The sequence below is a fragment of the Canis aureus genome, chromosome 5 (genome assembly GCF_053574225.1).
Source record: "Canis aureus isolate CA01 chromosome 5, VMU_Caureus_v.1.0, whole genome shotgun sequence".
In the NCBI taxonomy this organism is placed as follows: Eukaryota; Metazoa; Chordata; class Mammalia; order Carnivora; family Canidae; genus Canis; species Canis aureus.
In genome coordinates this window covers 85969026-85988963 of record NC_135615.1, presented here as the reverse complement: position 1 = coordinate 85988963, position 19938 = coordinate 85969026, and the positions used below count along the sequence as shown (strand labels likewise).

Genomic DNA, 19938 nt, shown 5'->3' with positions numbered 1-19938 from the left:
ACCTGCCAGGATCCGAATTTTCTTCAGCTCCTTTTAGGCTCAGGGTCTTTCCTCCACGCTCCTAAGGCTCCCCTCAATTTTCAGCCCTATTTTTTTTTTTTAAAAAAAGGACTGGACATCTGGTCTACCCATCCTTCCTAGCAGTTCCCCTCAAGGAGTCACCTGGTTAATCGGGGCTCAATGTCAAGACAGGAAGGAGGCCAAAGGGCGGAGAGCAAAGATGTAGGCCTGAGGTCTGTGGTCACGTGTGTCTCCCTGCATGTTCAGCGGGTGACATGCTTGCCTACCACCAGGCATCCGGGCCTGGCGAGCCCTCACCCACTGCCCCGGCCCTCCCAATCCGACCCCTGTGCCCCTCCAGCCTCCTGGGGAGCACTCTCTGCTCCCTGCTCTGAGCTAGTCTGGAACCTGTGCCAGGGCTCTCGCCTCCCAAGCCCCCATCAGTGGGGTCTGCTCGGTCCCTGTAGCTAATTTACACCCGTCAGGGTTTAAAATAGCAGAGGCATAAATGAAAAGTCCAATTTCTTCAAATTTGCATTGTAAAACCATCCTTCAACTTCCTTGAAATAAATTTTACTATTTTATTAGTGCAAACAAAATGGTAATAAAACACTAATACAGCGCCTTGTATCCAGGGGAAGAGCTAAAATTAACATAGAGCGAGCAGTGTTTGCTATTACATTCAATTACCTTTTTACTTGAGATTTACATTCTCATCCCCTTAATCTCCATAGTAGTGGCTTCAAAACCATTCCTCCCGGGCTGTGCCCTTCCGGAGCCCCCACAGCTGGAGCCAGGCCTCCTGCCCAGATGGCGCTCACCCGGGCACGGCGCCTGCCCCGCCACCACAGCTGCCTGTCGCAGAGGGGACGCTTCTCCCCCGCCGTCCTGCCCTCGCATCTAGGCCTCCCAGGGCTCCGCGAGGTCACGCCAAAGGCTGTGGGGTGCAGGGGGCCCGGGCTGTGGACCAGCAGGTGCGGGGGCCCGCGCAGGACAGGGCCAGGAAGCTCAGCCAGGAGCCGCTGGGGCAGCAAGGCCGGGCCGGGGGAGCGCCCACGGGGCCGGGCCCTCCAGCCAGCGCCCCCCTCAGCTCGACAGGCCCTGAAACCACACCGGCCGCTCCCACCGGCCTCACGGCGCGCGATGCTCCGGGAGGCTCCCCGTGTTTCCCGGAGGAGGAAGAACCCAGAATCCCTCGCCTCGACCCGAGCCGCTGGCGGCGGTGACCCCATTTCCGGGCGGCCCCCGACTCTGTCCTGTTTCCAGGTCTGCCCGACGGCCGCGTGACCATGACACGGTGCCCTCCTCTCCGGGCCTCAGGGTCTTCACCTATACAACAGGCACGATGGTCCCCACCCTGCCTTCCTCTCGGGAGGGATCGCCGGGACCCCAAGACCAAGGCGGCCCCTTACAGCCCACAGGGCCACGGAAGCTCAACAGCCAGTCTGTTCCCGAGGCGGCCTGGATAAGGGGGGGGGGCCGTGGATAAGGGGGACCCTGTGGATAAGGGGGAGCCCCTGGATAAGGGGGACCCCAGGGATGAGGGGACCCCATGGATAAGGGGGACCCCGTGGATAAGGTAGGATCCCTGTGGATAAGGGGGGACCCTGTGGATAAGGTGGGAACCCCCTGGATAAGATGGGACCCTATGGGTAATGGGGTACCCCCGTGGATAAGGGGGACCCCATGGATAAGGTGGGACCCCGTGGATAAGATGAGACCCTATGGATAAGGGGGGACCCTATGGGTAAGGGGGTATCCCGTGGGTAAGGGGGACCTCCATGGGTAAGGGGGACCCTGTGGGTAAGGGGGACCCCGTGGATACGCTGAGACAGGGGATGCGGGGCTGAAACCGCAGCAGGGCCTGGACAGGGCCTCCGAGCCCCGGGCCAGGCCACCCACAGCGCCGCGTCTCGGCCCGTCACCCACAGGATGCCTTTCCCTACGGGTCAAACCACTGCCGAGACCCCGCCTCGTTCCCCAGAATCCTCTGAACTAACCGTGACGAAAGAATCGCCAACGGCCGGGGTCCAGGCTGCCCGACAGGTGCGCCAGGGGACGGCCCGGGCAGGCGTGGGGCGGGCAGGCCGGGGCGCTGGGAGAGACAGGTCGGCGCTGGGCCCAAGTACCCCGGGGAAGAGCGCTCCGGGGACGCACGCGCACACTCGCGGCCTCTCACGCTCCGTCTCACGCCCGCGGCCCCGCAGGCAGTCACACGCCGTGTCACCTACACGACCGCACACACACCCCACTTCCCACCCTAACCCCGCGCAAGGTCGTTCTTCCCGAATCTCACTCCTGCTGGACGCGGGGAGGCACGTCCTGGCCCAGCGGGTCCGAGACAGGCTCCGACGGCGGGGAACTCGGAGTCCCCAGCACTGGGCTGCCCCCGGGACGCCAGGGGTCGGAATCTTACTTAAACCCAAGCAGAGGGGGGCGAGGGCCACGGGCGTGACTGGCCGCAGCAGCCAAGGAAACCTCCAGGCCCCCGTGGCCCAGCCTGGCTGCCCCCGCTCCAGCCCTCTCTGCCCAGACCCTCCCGCGGCCCGGCCCCAGATGAGCTTCCAGAAGCAGCTTTCTTATTCAACAAGCAAGAGGCAAAACCCACTGCAAGGAACGACCCCGTGCACCAAACACGAGGCGTTTTCTTTGGTTCAAACCGGCCCTCTGCGTTTTTCCCTGCCTCATTTTCTTTTCCCTCCCCACGGGGGAAACAAAAGAAAGTTTGTTGGTTGAGGCTCAAACGTTTCTTGGGCCTTGTCCGAGTTCTACCTTGTTTTTCTTTTCCTCTCTGTCTGCCCCTCACCCCCACCCCGCCTTCCCTGCCTCCCCACCTTGAATAAATAAAGCACCCGAAGCTGGCACAGGCTGGTATAAGGAAAGTACAAACTATCTCATAATTTTATAATTTTTTTTTTAACACACTGGCCTAGGGTTTTGGGCAAAGGACAAAAGCTATTGTTGAGGAGCATACCACGGAGGTCTGAGTCACTGATACGCCTCGGCTCCCGGAGATCTCATAGGTCTCTGCGGCTGGCACAGCCGGTGAGCTCAGCACCCTGCGGGGGCCGTGGGTGCAGGCGCCCTCCCGCCCGGCGCTGCCCCGCCCCCGCCCCCTCCCCAGGCTCCCTGCCGCGCCGCCACGTTGGCTTTGTTGGTTTTTAATCATAGGGGGGAATTTAAAGAAAATGTTGTGAAATAAAAAACAAATCACCGTGGTCCCACCGCTCATGCTGTAATTTTCATTTTGGAGGATTACCTTGCAGGCTTTGTCCGGACGCATTTGTGAATTTCCCCCCCATACACTTTCTCTCGTGGCGCCCGCTCGCGGCCTTGGGTGTTTGGTTCTCCCCCCCACCCCTCGCGTAATAAACATTTTTGCACGTTTCGAAATCAGCTTCAACATTATTACTCGTATAGGTGACCCGGTATTTCTTCCGCCCTGTTACTCCTGGGCGGACGTGACGAAGCCCGGAGGGGACAGGGCCGCGGGGCCGCGCCAGGCACTGGAACCTCGGCCACACGCACCGCCCCGCGGTGTCGGGGTCCCCGGGCCTCGGAGGGTGGGCCCAGAGGGCGGGCAGAGGCTCCGGCCACCCCGCGCGCCCCGCTGCCCGCCCGGGCACGCTGGTTCCGCCAGTGGCCTTCATCCTCACGCTGACCTTCACCCCCACGAGCCGTACTTCCTCTTTCTAAAGCGCCCTGGCAGCAAAGGGCCCATGACAACACTGCGCTCTCCGTTTTTATATCTGAATATCTCAAAGCACTTAGCAGAGACTTTCATTTTCTCATTACCCCAAGGAGAGGAGGTCATTCGGGAAAATGGTACAAATATTCCCATTTGTCAAGAGCAAGAAGGAAGTGAGTTAAAAGGAAAATGGTACCACTTAACCGCGCGAGCAACCCGAGGGGAACGCGAGGGTCCTCTGCGCCCCTCCGCGCGCCCGGTTGGCTTTTTCCGACCCAACTTTAGGAACGTCGCTGCGGAAGAGATGGCTCGGGGCCAAAGCCAGGTTTCCATTTTGCTGAGAACCAATCACCCCGCAGCGGCCCCAGCTCAGGAGACCCTCTCGCTTCTCAACTAAAACCATATTCTCTTATTACTATAATCACGTAAAATGTCTATTATGCAAACGCACGCAGTCACCAAAGGGGCGAGAAAGACACCGGAACACACGCGGTCCTGGGAGGTGATACCACAATGGTTAGGTTACGGCTGAACGTTTTCCCTTTATTTATTCTCAAAAGCTACTTAAAACACGGTTGTGCTTTCCCAGCGTGTGCAGGGGCTCAAGCGCCAGACGCAGGCTCCCCCTTAGCCGCCGGGTGAACTCGGGACGTTCCTTGGCCTCTCTGGGCCTTATGTCCTGACTGGCGCAACAGGGGCCGACCCCGACCTGCCTCGTGTTCTTCAGTCCCTCAGAAGGTCACAGCCCAGCATCTGACACCCAGCAGGCGCGCGGGAATATCTCTGTCCTTCCCCTTTTAAGAAACTGAAGAGGTGGGGCCCCTAGTGGCTCAGGGCCTGACCCCGGGGTCCTGGGATCGAGTCCCGCATCGGGCTCCCGCTCAGAGCCTGCTTCCCCATTTGCCTGTGTCTCTGTGTCTCTCATGAATAAATGAATAAAATATTTAAAAAGGATAGAAAGAAACTGAACAGGTACGAGCGCCTCAGCTTGCTGGCCGCCCTGTGGGGATAAAAGCAAGAGGATTCCCCGCATCCTCTCCTTCCTTCGTCCCCTTCCTGGCTCCGCCACCCCCCGCCACCCCCAGCCGCCGCCGTCTCCACCGACTCACCTGGAGGGCTCGGAGGGGCACTCGGGGTGACAGGACAGGCCCTGCTCTGACCTCCTCCTGCGGGCCAGACCCAGGTGAGCCCCTCCGGGCCGCCCCCTGGGTGCAGGTCCCAGACCTCAGCCAGGCCGTCACCTGGGTGCGGGTCTCCAGGCCTCAGGCAGGCCACCAGCTGGGTGCGGGTCCCAGGCTTCAGCGGGCCACCAGCTGGGTGCAGGTCCCCAGGCCTCAGCCGGGCCACCAGCTGGGTGCGGGTCCCCAGGCCTCAGGCGGGTCGCCCCCTGGGTGCAGGTCCCCAGGCCTCAGGCGGGTTGCCCCCTGGGTGTGGGTCCCCAGGCCTCACCTGGGCCGCCAGCTGGGTGCGGGTCCCAAGGCCTCAGGTAAGCCGCCAGCTGGGTGCGGGTCCCATGGCCTCACCCAGGCCACCACCTGAGTGCGGGTCCGCAGGCCTCAGCCGAGCCACCAGCTGCGTACAGGTCCCAGGCCTCAGCCAGGCCGCCAGCTGGGTGTGGGTCCAGGAAGCCCCCATGGGTGGGGTGGCCCTCCCCTGCTCCCTCCAGGCCCCACACCAGGCCCACATGTCCAGGCACCTCACATTCACCCTGCCGGTCTGGCAGGTGGCATCTGGGGACATCTCGGGGCGGACAGGCCTGAGCCCTCCGGAGCCCTCCGCCTTCCTGCCTCACCCCTTCCTTCCAGCCGGGAGCAAGGAGGAGGAACAATAAGGTCACGACGGTCGCTGCCCCTCGCTCCCAGGTGCCAGGCCTCATGCCAAGCGCCTTGGCTGCGTTATTTCCTTTAATGCCAACAGCCACCCCGGGCTTAGGGCACTAGCATCATTCTCCCTTTGCAAGTGAAAAAACAGAGGCTCACGAGGGTTAGGGATGGGCCCAAAGTCACAGTACTAACAAATGAGGAAGCAGGGATTGGGACTTGTGCACTCCATTATTCTAGAACATTCTACGGTGCCTCTGCACGGGGTGGGGGAGCTTCTCCCAGTACAGCAGCAAAAACAACCACACTCTACTGGGTCTTGTCCAAAAAGGGACTCCCGAGAGGCTTCCCCGGGCACTGGGGACACAGCCCCCCGCCACCAGCAGGCTGTCACCCTGCCACAGTGAGTGGTGCTCCTTTGCCTCTTGCTCCTGAGGAAGAAGAGGGACTCCGCAGCTCCCCTGAGAGGATGGGTAAGCTCAGAGCTGCCATTTCACAAACATGCGGGGGGGGCCCGGGAGGAGCACCTGTAAGGAGGCACCTGCAAGGCAGGTCCCTGCCTGGCTCTCTTGGGAATGATCGAGTGGGCAGGACTAGGGACATGGGACCTTTCAGGGGCCAGGATGTCTGTTGACCAATCTGCTAGTGAGGGCACGGTGGGGAGGGGAATACGGGGCGTGGGGCACGGCGTGTACAAACCCTCAAAACCCTGAGCCTTCTTTGCAAACCAGGGACCGTACAGCTCAAGATGAGCCACCCCTTCTTTTGAAATTAAAAGAGGTCTCTAATGGGAGGCTGGATGTGGGGACCGCCAGACGGGGTTGCCCCGCTGCCAGCAGCAGGTCCCATGGAAGCTGGCGGAGCCCAGCAGGGTGGCGGCCGGTGGGCCACCCGGGGCAGACAGTCTCCAATCGTGCTGAGCACAGCACATCGCTTCATTCAGGAACCCAGAGTAAAACGTACAGCTGAGTCTAGCGTTGATTCAGCCGTTAACTCGTTCGGGATCGCTGGTGGAGCCACCGCGGGGACGGGACAGGGTTAGGGCATCCCTGGGGAAGGGGGCAGGCGGGGGCCGCCCCCCTGCTGGTAACGTTGACCTGTACAAAAAGGAATCGTCACTCTTGGTGTTTTTTTTTTCTTCAAAACCCCTCTAAAAACCCAACAGGCTCTGGAAGTTTAGGGAGGGATGAGTGAGTGTGTGTTGGGGTGGGGGGCGGGGAGGGGAGCTTGTTTCCTACCCACTGCCAAATTCTCATTTACTGTCAGCTCCAATCCATTCAGAACTCACTGACTCAATTGCCTTTTCACGGGGAGAGGAGCCTGCACAATGCAGGGGACTTTACAGCTCCACATTAGCACACAGAGCACTGGGCAGTGTCCAGGAATAAACACACACGTCCCTGCCAGGGGCCGCCGCCCCCACCCCGGCCCCAAACAATCCGCTAGCCCCGCCTGGCCACATCTGCTCTCCCCTATTTTAATGCTTTGGGTTGGTTGTGTTTTGTTTTGGTTGTTTTTTTTTTTTTTTTTAATGTAGTTTGGCCAGTAGAGAAGTGCGTGTGTGTGCACGTGTGTGCATGTGTGTATGTGCACATGGGCACGACTTCATGCGCGCTGGGAGCAGCAGGGCCTCTCACAAGTAGAAGGGCTTGCAAGAGTAACCCCAGGGCAGTTCCAATTCTTCTTCTTGCCAGAAGAAAGGAGGGATGGGGAGAGATGGCAAGGGATCCAAATTAGGCTCCCGGAAGGTCGGGGTTGGGGGGGCTCCTTTAACCTAAATCTGGAAAGTGTTGATCATAGAGAAATTAGCATTTGGTCTGGGAATGTCCCCAAGAACTTGGCAGCCACAAAAGCTCTTCAATAATCACATTAAAATAATATCAACCATAATAATATGATTATTATAAAAACCGTGGTCCCCATTTTCCACGTGTCTACTGTGTGCCAAGCACTACGCTAAAGGCTTGCGCCCACCCCGGGAGCTCGGGCCATGCTGTCCAAGACCCCAGGCGCAGACACCGCCTCCCGTTAGCCCACGGCCATGTAGACAGTTACGACCCCTGCCCAGGCCCCGAAGACAGCGAGTGAGAAGAGGATTCCAACCCGGTTCTGCTAACTTGGAGATGCACCATGTGGCCCCGTCCCCAGGGCAGGGGCCCCTAAGAGGAGGCGGCCGCGGCGGCAGGGAGGCCTTGGCCCCAGGCAGGAGCCCACAATCCGTGACCCCAGGGCTCGGGGTCGGGCATCCCCGCAGCCCAGGCTCTGGGAGGAAGCGCCCACCCTCTCCCACCTGCCTCCCTGGTGCCACAGAGCTGGAGACGCCCTCCATCCACGCTGTCCCACGGTACCCCGGGGGGCTCTGGGGCGCGGGACATGTGGCCGGTTCGTTGAAGAACTGAGTTTTTCATCTCGGTTCCTCTCAACTGCCACTGGGCTTAGAGGCCACGGTCCTGGACGGTCCAGATCCTGAGCCCCGCTGCTGCGCCTGCCCTCCCAGCCCAAGAGCGACGCTGCACATCAGCGTAGGAGCTTCAGAGGACAGAAGCGGGGATGTTGCCCGGCTCAGCTGCCCGGCTTGTGCTCCCTGCGGGCCCAGCCTTTCAAAAATCACTGCTCAGCCTCCAGCTCCTCTGCCTCCCTCCCTGCCTTCCTCCCTCCCATCTTTCTTTCTTTCTTTCCTTTCCTTCCTTTCCATCCTCCCTCCCTCTCTCGGCCCCTCCCTCCTTCCCATCCATTCTTCCTTCTCTCCTTCCATTTCTTCTTCCTTCTTTCCTTCCTCTCTTCCTCTCTTTCTTTTCTCCCTTCCTCCCTTCCCTTCTTTCTTAGAAAAAAAAAGAAAAAGCATCAGTTTAATTAGATAAATCCTCTGAGCACGTGGCCTGGAGTTCGTCATGGAAATTAACCTGCTCCCAGATCCAGGGAGTGAAACAAGAACCGGGGTGTTCTGGCAGAGCAGAGTGAAATGGGAGAGGCCGGGGCGAGCCATATACCTCGCCTTCCATCAGCGCCCCTCGCCCCTCGGGTGCCCCCAGCCCCGCAGCCCCCATGTCCTTGCCTCCTGAGGTCACTGCCTCGAGCCTCCTCTGCTGCTTCTCCTGGCCCTTCCCTCGCACCTCCGCCCAGGCCGGGGCCGCTCCCCAGGGCAGGATCACCCTCGGCAGGGCGGGGGGAGGCCTGGGCTCCGTCCCCACCGTGCCCGCTTCCCTGCCAGCTCGCTGAGCACTTAGTAGGAGGCCCTCCAGGGGCCGGCTCGGCCCGGGCCAAGGTCAGCCTGCTACTCCTCGAACGTTCATCCCGCAGCCCCTACTGTGTGCTGCTCACCGGCCAAGTGACTTCCACGGATGATGCGCAAAATCAAGCCTCCGTGAATGGGAGCCATGACTACTGTGCTTTCACTCAGGGGCCGCAGATGGAATCCCAACCCCATTTTATGGACCCAGGAACAAAGGATTAGAGAAATGAATCCGCCCAACCAAGAGAAACATGGCTCGCATTGGGTCCAGCCAGCCTCTGCTGGCCGCACCAGCTCCGCCACGGCGGGGCCCCCACACGGCGGCCCTCGGCAGGAACTCGCAGGCCCTGGGAACACGAGCAGAGGCCACCAGCCCCCTTGCCTCTCATCCCATAAAGCTCCCGTGAGGAATCTCCCTGCCTCCAGCTCCGGGAACATCCACTCCGGCCGCAATGGGGACGAGAGACCAAGGGCCCCTCTCCCATTTGGGGTCAGACTCCGAATGTGGGCACGGTCTTGCTTCTCGACGTCTTCTGACGCATCACCAAACGTACCAGGAGACCTCAAGGGAGCCCCGGAAGATAAAACACAAAATCAGAGTTTCCAACTAACAGCATCACACCCCGGACCCTCGGGAATCCCAGGCCCCGGATGGAGAGCACAGCACACCCCGGTGGGCAGCAGGTGCGTCCACACTCCCTCCCATGTGAGTCTGGAGCACCCACAGGTGCCAGGCCGGTTCCAAACACTTCCCAAGCCCAGGTGATCTGATCTTCACATCAAACCCACAAGGCAGGCAGCGTTATCCCCATTTTACAGATGAGAAGACTGAGGCATAGGCTAGTTAAGTAGCTGCTGTAAGGACAGGAGTTCGGTGCCCAGCTAACTGGTTCCAGATGCTTGACGTGTAACACACACGGCTCTCCGAGGCACCCCCCACGCTGCCCGATAAGCATCTCCCCCGACACACTTCAGCCCCAAGCGCCCAAGGATGAGAAGCAAACCACAGCCTGACACAAAAATGCAACCCCAGCTCCACACACGCCACGTCCAGGGCCTCGGCTTTCTGGTCACTAATACCGCATTATATGAAACGGGCTCATCGACGCGGGGGCACCCGCACTTGACGACGTGACCGTGATAAATTCCTCATTACGTTTCACGATTTCAAAGAACGCTCAGAGCTACAGGGCCAACCGACCAGCAGCGCGACCCTGTCAGGGAAATCGGGTCAGAGGCCATTTGATAAGAGAGGAAACCGAGGCCCGGAGAGGTCGAATGACTCGCCCAAGAGCATGCAGTGATTTACTGCAGAGCCAGCCCGGGAGCAGGTCCCCGACCCCCGCGACCCCCGCACGTGGACCTCCGCAGAGCTCGGGACCACCCAGGTCTCCCCCGCCCCAGGTGCCAGGCCGAGGATGCGGGGCTTGGCCCGCGGTCCCCCGGGATCAGATTTCCCTGAATCTCCCAAAGGAGCCTCCAGGACTAGTGGGCCCGGAAATGGCCCTCGCAGAGCGAGCTGCACAGCTGAGCTCCCCGGGGGCGAGGGGGGCGGGCGGGCTGCAGACGCTGGCACGGCCCCGCGGGTTCTCCGCCAGCAATTAGTGCTGGGGAAGGGTGCCAGCCTGGCAGGCTGGTTCCCCACCCCGTGCTCACCGCACGCACACGCACACCCACCCCAAGACCCCCCAGGGGCAGCGCAGCGAGCACACGCGGGGTGCAATCTGGTCACCACTGCTTTCAAACAACAGGACAGCAGGATCCACCCGCCCGGTCCTGCTCTGCCCCCGGGTTTCACCCCAGCGCAGTCACCAACCAGCCCTCCTCGCTGACGCCCACGCACCCCCTCTGCGAGCTCCCCAGAAGCTGCTTTCCGGTGAAGACACGCACGCCCTGACGGTGGCAAGTCAGACCTGAATTGTCAGGCCCCAGAGAAAATCACGCAGGCTTTGGACATGTCCTCGGCTGAGACCCTTCGTCAAGTACCCTCGGAATCCGGGTGGCGGGGCCGCGGCCTTGGTCCCGCAGAGGGGAAGCTACCTGCGTAGGTGCGCTTCTCGGAGCGTCGGCCCCACCCACCTGCAAGGGACCCTGCTCACGGTGCTGCCCAGGCTCTGCTCCCCGAGCCCAGCAGGCAGGTGGGAATGGACCTGAGAACTGAAGTGGCCTCCTTGCGTCCCTACCCCGCCACAGTCCCGGAGAGCTGGAAGGAGGCCACCGGAGCAGGGACCCCGGAGGCTCCGTGCCTGGGGCTGTAAGATCTGCGAAACCCCTCAAAGAATAAGCAGTATTTATGCTTATGAGACTTTTCTTTATTAAGAGGATTCTCAGAGGGGGCACATGAACTCCAGAGGAGGAGCAGAGGCCCCCCCGCGGCCGCCTCCCGCCTGGCCTCGAAGCTGCTCCGGGAGCACCGGTCCGGGGGCTGTGCCGGGCCCCTGTGCCGAGGCCACCCACCCGCCAGGCGGCCCGCGGGCCCCACGGAGGACGGGCACAGCGAGCCCACCAGCGGGAGCAGAGGGAGCCAGCTGCTCGTCTCGGAAAACCTCGAAGATCCTCTAAGCCACCTAGTGTCCAGAGCTGAGCTCCGGCCGCTGCTCCGTCCCTGCCGCTCAGCAGAGCGGACAACGCAGGGGGCCCACAGGAGCAGGACGAGGCCCCCTGCAGGAACCCGAGACCGGGGGCAGGGGCCGAGCCTGTGGGCAGACAGGGCCCAGGAGAGAGCAAAGGTCCTGTGGCCCCTCCTCCCCACCCCAACCGAGGCAGGGCTTGCCCGGTGAAGATGCCTCCCTCGCCCTGCCCTGCGCCCCCGCGGGTCGCCCTCTCCTGGGAGCCCCAGTGCCATCCCACACGCCGCCCGGCTGGGCATCTCCGGGCCCCCCGCTCCGGCCCCCAGGCCTCCTGCAGAGCCTCCGAGCCCTGGACTGCCGGCCCCCCTTTCCTCCGTGTCCTCAAGACTCCTCTCACCTTGAGAAGTGTTAGGATTACCCAGCATTTACACTCAACGCTCTTCTTTATTCCTTAAGGCTTATTAAGAATGATAATGAGTTCCAAAGGAGCCACACGTCTCTCTCTCTCTCTCTCTCTCTCTCTCTCTTCTCTATCCTTCCCTCTCTCCCCACCCCCTCCTTTGCTCTCTTTCTCTACGTGTCTTTTCCACCAAAGACACACAGGACAAATCCAGACCAAAAGGAAAAAAAAAAAAAATCCCAACAATATGGAACCAGGGTACTTAAGGATTTATATTCAATAAATCCCTCTCTCTTCCTCCTTCTCCCTAGTTATTCTCAATTATTCAGATTTAAAAAAAAAAAACCCAAGTCCCCTTGTCTTCCCCACCCTCCAGGCCACCCCCCACCCCGCTGGACTTTGAGCAGGGGGCCCGGCGGGCCTGCAGAACCTCGTTAACCGGCGGCTCTTAAACGGTTGATTAATTTTTGCAGAATTTATGACGGGCTTTGGGTCCCCCCCGACCGCCACCCCCCGACCCACTCGGTGGCCTCCGCACCACAGCAACTCCACTGGTGAACTTGAGGGGGGCAGAGCGGGGGCGCCCCCTCCCCGGGGGCTTCCTGCGGCCCAGCGCCAGGCGGAAGCCACGCGGGTGCCAAAGGCCAGGCAGGAGCCGCTCGAGGAACCGTGTGGCACCCGCGGGGGGCGGCCGGGCAGCCGGGAACCGGGGCTCAACTCGTGGCTCTATGGGGTCTGATTCCAAAATCAGGAGGCCACGAGCAAACGGGCAGCGAGCGCGGGAGCCCGGGGTGGGGGGGGTGGGGGCGGCAAAGGGTGCCAAGCTCGCGCCCACCGAGCCACGCCACGCGTCCCAGCACGGGGACCGGCCTTATCGGTCTGCCGGGCTGCCCTTCAGAGAAGGGGAAGAACAGATCCTAATGAAATTACAGTTTTTAAAATGTCTATAAATTAAATCTCCCCCCTCCCTCCCCCTCCCTCCCTCCTCCCTCCCTCCCTCTCTCCCTCTCTCTCTGCATCTCCCCCTGAGCTCCCTCCTTTACAAGGCTTGTTTGCCTCTCCCTGGTTCCCTGTGCTCATGTCTGCTTTTCTGATATAGACATCAAGAGGTTACGGGCTCAATTACAACTCCACTGGAGTCTCAGCACCAGACTCGCCCGGCCTTCTCTTCTCCTCTTCAGAAACCAGATACCAAAGAAATCCTCTTCGGCTTTATATTTTTATTTTTAATGCCAAAAGCCTCAAGATTCATTCAGTTGACTCATGGTCCTTTTTTCACTTGCTTCAAATGGGGGGCGGGAGGGAGGACGACGATCCTTTTTAATTGTGTCCGGGTATAAATATAATAGAAATGCTTTTCTCTTTATCTCATTCCCCTTTCTTAAGGACACACACAGAACCTCAGCAATACGTGGAATTTCAACAAGAGGGGGGACAGTATAAGTGTGCTTAATTAATGCACATCTGTCCGGGAGGAGGGGGCAGGAGAGTTGCTGCAGGGTATCCGGTTGGACATCCAGCGTATTTCAAAAGTTAAGCAGTGACATCATAAGACTTCTCATTAGCAAAAAGTCCATTTGAAAAGGGTGGGACATACATGGTGATTTTTTTTTTTTCCAAAGGAAAACATTTCTTCCACCTTCCACAACACTGTCACTTGATACAGGACAGAGATAGGCCGTCTATATGATTTTACATCCACAAAAAGCCACTCCCCCCACCAAAGAAGTGAAAAAAATCCAAGTCCTAGTCAATCATCATAGTCGATTCCTGAGAAGCAGAAGCCAGTTTCGAACTGTGGGTCTAAGGGGAAAAAAAAACAAACAACACCTCTGCCATAATTCTGGAAATATTAACCAGAGGGGATTCCAAAAGGTACTTTTCCAGGAAAAAACACTTGAAGACAAAGGCTGGAGAAAGCTGAAGCTCAAGGTGAATCAAAAAAGAAAAACTTTGTCTTTCCAATTAAGTAGACTAGGAAAAAGAAAAGGGGGGGGGGACACATTACTACCAACTCATTAATTCTTTCCTGTAAACAATTTAATTAAATTCTGCTAAATACAGGAGAAATACTCATTTTGGAGTGCTCTCCCCCCCCACACACCTCAAAAGCAAATTCCTGCAGGTTACTCCCCCCCCATGCCAACACTTCCCCTGCTGCACAACCTTCAAATGGATTTCCAACCCAGGCGTGGATTGCTCTGCTCACGGCTGCCAGCATGACAGCCTCATATGTCTGAAAGCTGACACTTCAGCTTTTAAAAGAAATGGGGGAAAATAAGCTGTTGACTTCTTGGTTAAAGTATTTTCTTGTTCTAACTCATGTTCTTATGTCACTGGGCTAAAAAAAAAGAGAGAGAGAGAGAGAGAGAGAAGGGAGAAGAGAGAGATATGACTTTCCTTGAATGATCTGTTTAACCTAAGCCAGAGGAAAAAAAAGAAAGTCATTAATTACTTATGTGAGCTATTGCTTCAGAAAGACAATAAACCTGCCCGGTCGCCATGGATATGACATATTTGCTCTGAAAACAACACAATAATTAGCAAAGGGGAAAGATACAAGGAGAATATGCAAACTCCTGAGTTTAAAGCCACAGTGCTCTTTTCTCCCGTAAGCCTGTTCTGTTTGCAATCCAAATCAAACAAATTTTAAAAATATAGCAAAGGGGGAAAGATCAGAAATGGCTCCTCTCTCCTCTGAGCTGAGAAGCAAGAACCACTCCACCCCCTTCCCAAAATAAAATAATGTAAAAGAGAACCAGGATGGCATGGGGGGGGGGGGGGGAGAGTCAAGTATTGACTCTGTTTTATTTCCTATATCAGGGGTGGAGTCAGGTTTGTTTTTGCTTCTTTCCTTTTTTTTTTTTTTTTTTTTTAAGTGTACTCTTATTTAAGCTTTGGACCTTCTGGCCAGATATAAATTTATTTATGAAAGCCAAATGCCCTGTGTGTGCCTCACCCCTCCCCAAAGTAAATGGAAATGTGAAGGGGTGGAGGTGGGGGATCCTACTTGAAAAAGCAAAACAGTATACTCAGAAAGCATCGGCTCTACAGAGGGACATCCACTCCCCCACCGCCAAGAAAATGGAACCCAGGCCTTACTTTAAAATTAAAAATGCATTAAATGGTTTTACCTACAACTTAGTCCCAGAGGATCATTAGGAAATGCAATCGCTTTGTATCATATCTGTCAACGTGATAAATATCTGAGTTCGGAGTAGGTTTGCAATTTTTCAGAGTGTCACAAACCAAGATAATTTTTTTTTTCTGCCTTACTTTCTTAATTCACTGTACCCACCGCCTCCAAGTCCGGAGTCTACAGAAAAAGAACTGAGAAGACGACAGGAGGATCAAAGGAGAAAAAGTTGATGTGCTCTCATACATGGGACAGAGGTTCCTGATAATCCCCCCCCACAAAAAAAAAAAGTGGGAAAATTAGGCCTGTCAAATATTTGGGCTTTTTTTTTTTTTAATTTCTTTAAGTACTCCATTAACTTTGAGTAAGAACTTTCCCCCTCTTCCCAGAGGCTAATTTTCCAAAAACAGATGGTCAGGATCTAGAAGAGAAGCAAATATACCTCAACCCCCACAGGCAGGGAAATCTAACTTTGAACTTCTTTTTAAATTAAAAAAAAAGGGGGGGGCAGATAAACTATTAATAAGTATGAAAAATCAGCTGAGCTACAAGTTTTGTTTTTCTTATTAAAAAAAATTCAACACAAGGGGAGCAGATATAAAGGAGAGATTCACATTTGACTTTCTATTTTTTTTTTTTTTGGACAATAGTTGGGTTTTTTTTTGTTGTTTTAGATTGGACTCTTTGATCTTGAAAGAATTTTGCTCTTATACGATGGGGAAGAAGGGGGTGGTGGTGAAATGATCTGTTTTAAATGATGATGCAACTTGGAGATCAAAGCGCCCGCTCTCTCCTAGCCATAATAAGCTGTACTTGCCACAAAGCGCGAGTCTCCGGGCTCCTCTCCCTCGTAAGAAGGAAATAAAGTGCACACGGAGACTCCGGGAAAGACGCGAAGTCTCTGCAAGGTGCAAAGTCTAAAAAACAAAAATCAGAAAGGCCCGGGGAGAGAGGGAGAGGCGCTGCCCCTTTAAACGTTTTAGTGCATATGGAGTTTGATTTCTGAAAGAGATCAGTTTAACATCTCCATAGAAACCAGCAACAGATTATCATCAACAGAATAAATAACTAGTCTAATAAATTAAACAGGAGGCATAAGATCGCTGGAAACCTGATTACTGAAGTTCAACAATATTCCCCATAAACTCTCGTTGCCCGCCTGGAAGGTGGCGAACCAGACGGGGGCGGGGGCCTGTGCGGCTCGCGGGGTCCCGGGAGGGCCGGTGGGCGCCCAGGCGGGGACGGGACGAGCCCCCCGGCCGGCCGCGCGCAGGCCCCGGGAGCTGGGCAGGGCCGCGCCGGGGAGGGCGCGCGGGGGCGCGCGGGGGCGCAGGGGCGCGCGGAGGGCGCGGGGCGCACCTGGGGCCGCCCGCGAGCCGCTCGCCCCGGGCTCCGCGCTCGGGCTCCGCGCCGCCCAGCGCCCCCTCTGGGCACGCGGAGCGCAGCCCCCGGAGCCGGCGACCCCCCTCGCCACGCCCGGCGCAGCTGCTCCTGCTCAGCCCGGACAGCTCCCTTCAGGACGGCGCGTGTGTGCGTCCGCGTGTGCATGTGTGTGTGCGCGTGTGCCCGCGTGCGCGCATGTGTGTGTCCACGTGCGCGCGCGTGTGTGCGCGTGTGCCCGCGCGAGTGTGCATGTGCGCGTGTGTGTGCCCGCGCGTGTGCGTGTGCGTGTGCGCGCCCGGGGGCGGGGGGCGCCGACCACCCTGCGGTCCGCTCTCCAGCCGCTCGCGCGCTCTTACCGCGCGCGGTGCCAGCTCCGAGCCGTCCTCAATTCGCCAACTTTGCCGCCCGACTCCCCTCGGCCTCGCCCCTCGCCGCCCCCAGCTCTCCGGGCGTCCGCGGGGTCGGAGTCGCGGGCCCACCGCACACTGGGGGGGGGGCGTGCCCCGGACCCGCGGGGGCAGCCGGGCGCGGCCCCCTCCGGGGCCCCGGTGATCCAGCTGGGCTGGGGGAGCCCCGGGCTGGTCCCAGGCGTGTTTCCGCTGCTTCCCCGGCGGACAGTCATGCACCCGCACCCGCACCCGCACACGCACCCGCACCCGCACCCGCCGCGCCGGGGCCGCTCCCCAAGCCGAGGCCGGGTCCCGGGAACTTGCGGAGCAGCCGAGGCGGCCCCCTGCGCCCTCCTGGGCCCCCCTAACTCCGGACCCGGGTCGGGGACGACTTGGAGCAAGAATCCGCGCCCACCCCCTAGAGAAAGATCTATTATTATGATCTTAATCTACGCCCCCAAAGTGTCCCTCCCGCCGTGATTGACGGCGCATACACCTGTTCCCTCGCCAGGAGCTCCCGGCGCTGGGGACCGACGCCCGCCCGAGCGCTCCGCCGCGCCCCGGCCCGCGCCCCCCGCGCCCCCGCCCGGCCCGCGCCCCCCGCGCCCCGCGCCCCCGCGTCCCGCGCCCCGCGCCCTCCCCTCCCAGGCCCCGCTCCCCGGCCCGCCCGCTCCCGGCCGCGCTGGCTTCGGGGAGACAGAAAGAACAGAAAGCAAAACTTCCTGGCGGCCGACGGCCATCAGCTGCACATTCTGCAAATGCCACCGAGTAAAAATAAACCGGCCGCCGCTCCGCCCGGCCGGCTCACCCGGGGCGCACGACTCGGCCCCTGCCCCGCGGGCTGCGGGAGCGACCGGCCCGGCCCCACCGCCGCGCGCCCCCGGAGCCCCGCTCGTGCGCCGGCCGCCACGCGCCCCGCGGCCCCCGAGGTCGGGCGCAGGTGGCCGGGGGTCGCGGCCCCGCTGCCCTCGCTGCCCCCGCGCCCCGCGCCCCGCGCCCCCGCGCGCTGCCTCCTCCCCGCCTGCGCCCCGCGCGGCCCCGGCCTCGAGGCCCCGCAGCCCACCCGGGGGGCCCCCGCCCCGCCGAGCCCCGCGGCGCGCACCGGCTCCGCCCGCCCGCCCGCCGCCGCCCCGCGGCCCGCATCCCCGGGCGCAACTTCTCCCGCAGCGCGCGGCGCCGCCGCAACTCCCCGAACTTTTCCCCGGCCCCGGGCGGGCTCCGGCGCACAGGCGCGCGGCCCCACCGCCGCCCCGGCCCCGAGCCCGCCCGCCGCGGCCCTGCGCCCCGGAGCCGCGGGTGGGGGTGGGGCGGGGTGGGGTGGGGGGCGGGGAGCGCCGCTCGCCGCGCCCGGAGCAGCGCACTTGAGACAAACTTCGCAGGCGGAGATGGAGAAGGGGCGCCGCTCCCCGGGCCGAGCAGCCCCGCGCCGCCCTGTCCCGCCCGGAGGCAGCCCCGCGCCCCGCGCCTGGGCGGACGCTCCTACCTCTGCCGGCAGCACCCACAGCCTGGCGCGGGGCGCGGGAGCCGGCTGCCCACCCGTTCCCCCGGGCAAAGTCTTGCAAAGTCACCCCGGCCCCTCGCCCCTGCCCCCTTCTCCGCCCCGGCGGGCGGGCGCACGCACCCCTGCAGCAGGGGGTGGGCGCGCGCGGAGGGGGCCGGAGCGAGCCCCCGGGGCCGGCGAGCACCTGCCCCCCCAGGCTGCAGCGCGGGGGGCGCCCCCACCCTGTGTGCGAAGTGCTGCGCTCGCGCCGGGCGCCTCCCCCCGCCCCTGGGCTGGGCGAGCGACCCCCGGGCGGCAGGCGCCCCGCGCCCCCCGCGCCCCCGCGCCCCCGCGCCCCCGCGCCCCCCGCCGCCCGCCGCCGAGAGGGGAGGCAGCCCGGCGCGCGGCAGGCAGGCAGGCAGGGAGGCTGCTGGCTCGCCCGCTCCCCGCTCCCCGCTCCCCGCTCCGCGCTCCGCGCTCCCCGCTCGCCCGCTCCCCGCTCGCCCGCTCCGCGCTGCAGGCGAAGCCCGGGGTGGGGGCCGCGCGGGTCGGGGGGCGCGGCGGGGGCGCGCCCGGGGGGCCCCGGGGGCGGGGGCGCGGGGGGCCCGCGGCGGAGGCAGCGCCGAGTCTCTTACCTGCACTTGGGGCGGCTTTGGGTGACTTTCCAAGTCCGGGGGAAAAATGTGTGTGTGTTTGGGATGGAGCGCCGCGGGCGCGCATGCGCTGCCCAAAGTTGCCGGATCCCGGATTTTTCGCTCCCAGTCTCCGCTCTCGCCCGCTGTGATTATGGAATTCTCCGCGGCCGGGCGGGCGAGCGGGCGGCACGCAAAACCCGGGCCGGATCGCGGGCCCGGGCCGCGCTCCGCCCTCGCGCCCCCGGACCTGCGCTCCGGCTTCCCCGCACCCCCCGCCGGGCCGAGCTGGGCCGGGGCGCGCGGCGGGGCCCGCGCGGGAGCCTCGGCCCCGCGGCAGCTCCCAGGCCCCGGGCACAGCGGGGCGAGGCGGGGGGAGCACGGGGCAGGCCGGGAGCGGGTTACTTTTCACCTGTTCTGATCCCCGACAGCCGGTCTGCTTCCCGCTTTCCCACTGAAGACCCAGCTCTTTTCTGCAAGTTAGAATGTTGGGATCGTCGAAGCCAGAGGAACGTGCTGTTCTCACCGTGTGATATCTTACTCGTTGCAAGGGAGTCCTTCATCCAGCCCATTGTGCAAGAAATAAACCCTTAAGTGAGCGAGATGGAAGATAGGCCGTGAAGAATGAACCTGGGAGGGTGGGGGGGGGTGAAGGCAATGAGCATTAAAACAAATGAATAATGTTATTTCAGAGAGTGAAAGGAGCCGTGAAGAAAATAAGGCAATAGGGTAACGCGTTTTGGAAGAGCTAATTTATCCCTCCCAGGTGACAGAGAAAGGCCTCTGCGAAGGCGGGGGACATTGGAACTGCCCTAGAGGAGCCCCCCCCCTCATCGGTCCCTTTGTCCCCGCTGCCCGTGTCCCAGGTGACCTGGAGGTCAGCTGCTGTCCTGGCGCGGTGGCTCTGGTCCTGCCTTTCCCTGCCAGGCCACCCCTGTCCCAGGACTGAGCTAGTCGCTGTACCTGTTTTTCCTTCTCTAACAAGGACGTGACGGAAATAACGTCAGACGGGGAGAGAAACGGGTAAACACTCGGATGGCGAGAGGAGTGAAAAATTGACCGCAGTAAGTCAGCGAAGCAGCTAAATGATGGGGCGCATGAACGAATACAAAAAGTATGACCCACAGTTTGGAGAAGTGTTCAACCGGATGCAGCGAACGGAGAGGAAACGCCATGGGCTGGGAGACGTTGTGGGCTAGCTGACTTTG

The 19938-nt window shown here is 60.5% G+C and overlaps 1 protein-coding gene across 1 annotated transcript in view; it reads right to left on the bottom strand.

Moving 5' to 3' along the window:
- CASZ1 (castor zinc finger 1) overlaps window positions 1-18891 on the bottom strand; it is a 141041-nt gene extending 122150 nt beyond the window's left edge. Inside the window, exon 1 of the mRNA XM_077899669.1 lies at window positions 18734-18891. The gene's annotated coding sequence lies outside the window, so the exon portion shown is untranslated. The remainder of the gene's footprint in view (window positions 1-18733) is intronic.
- Window positions 18892-19938: the final 1047 nt, after the last annotated feature.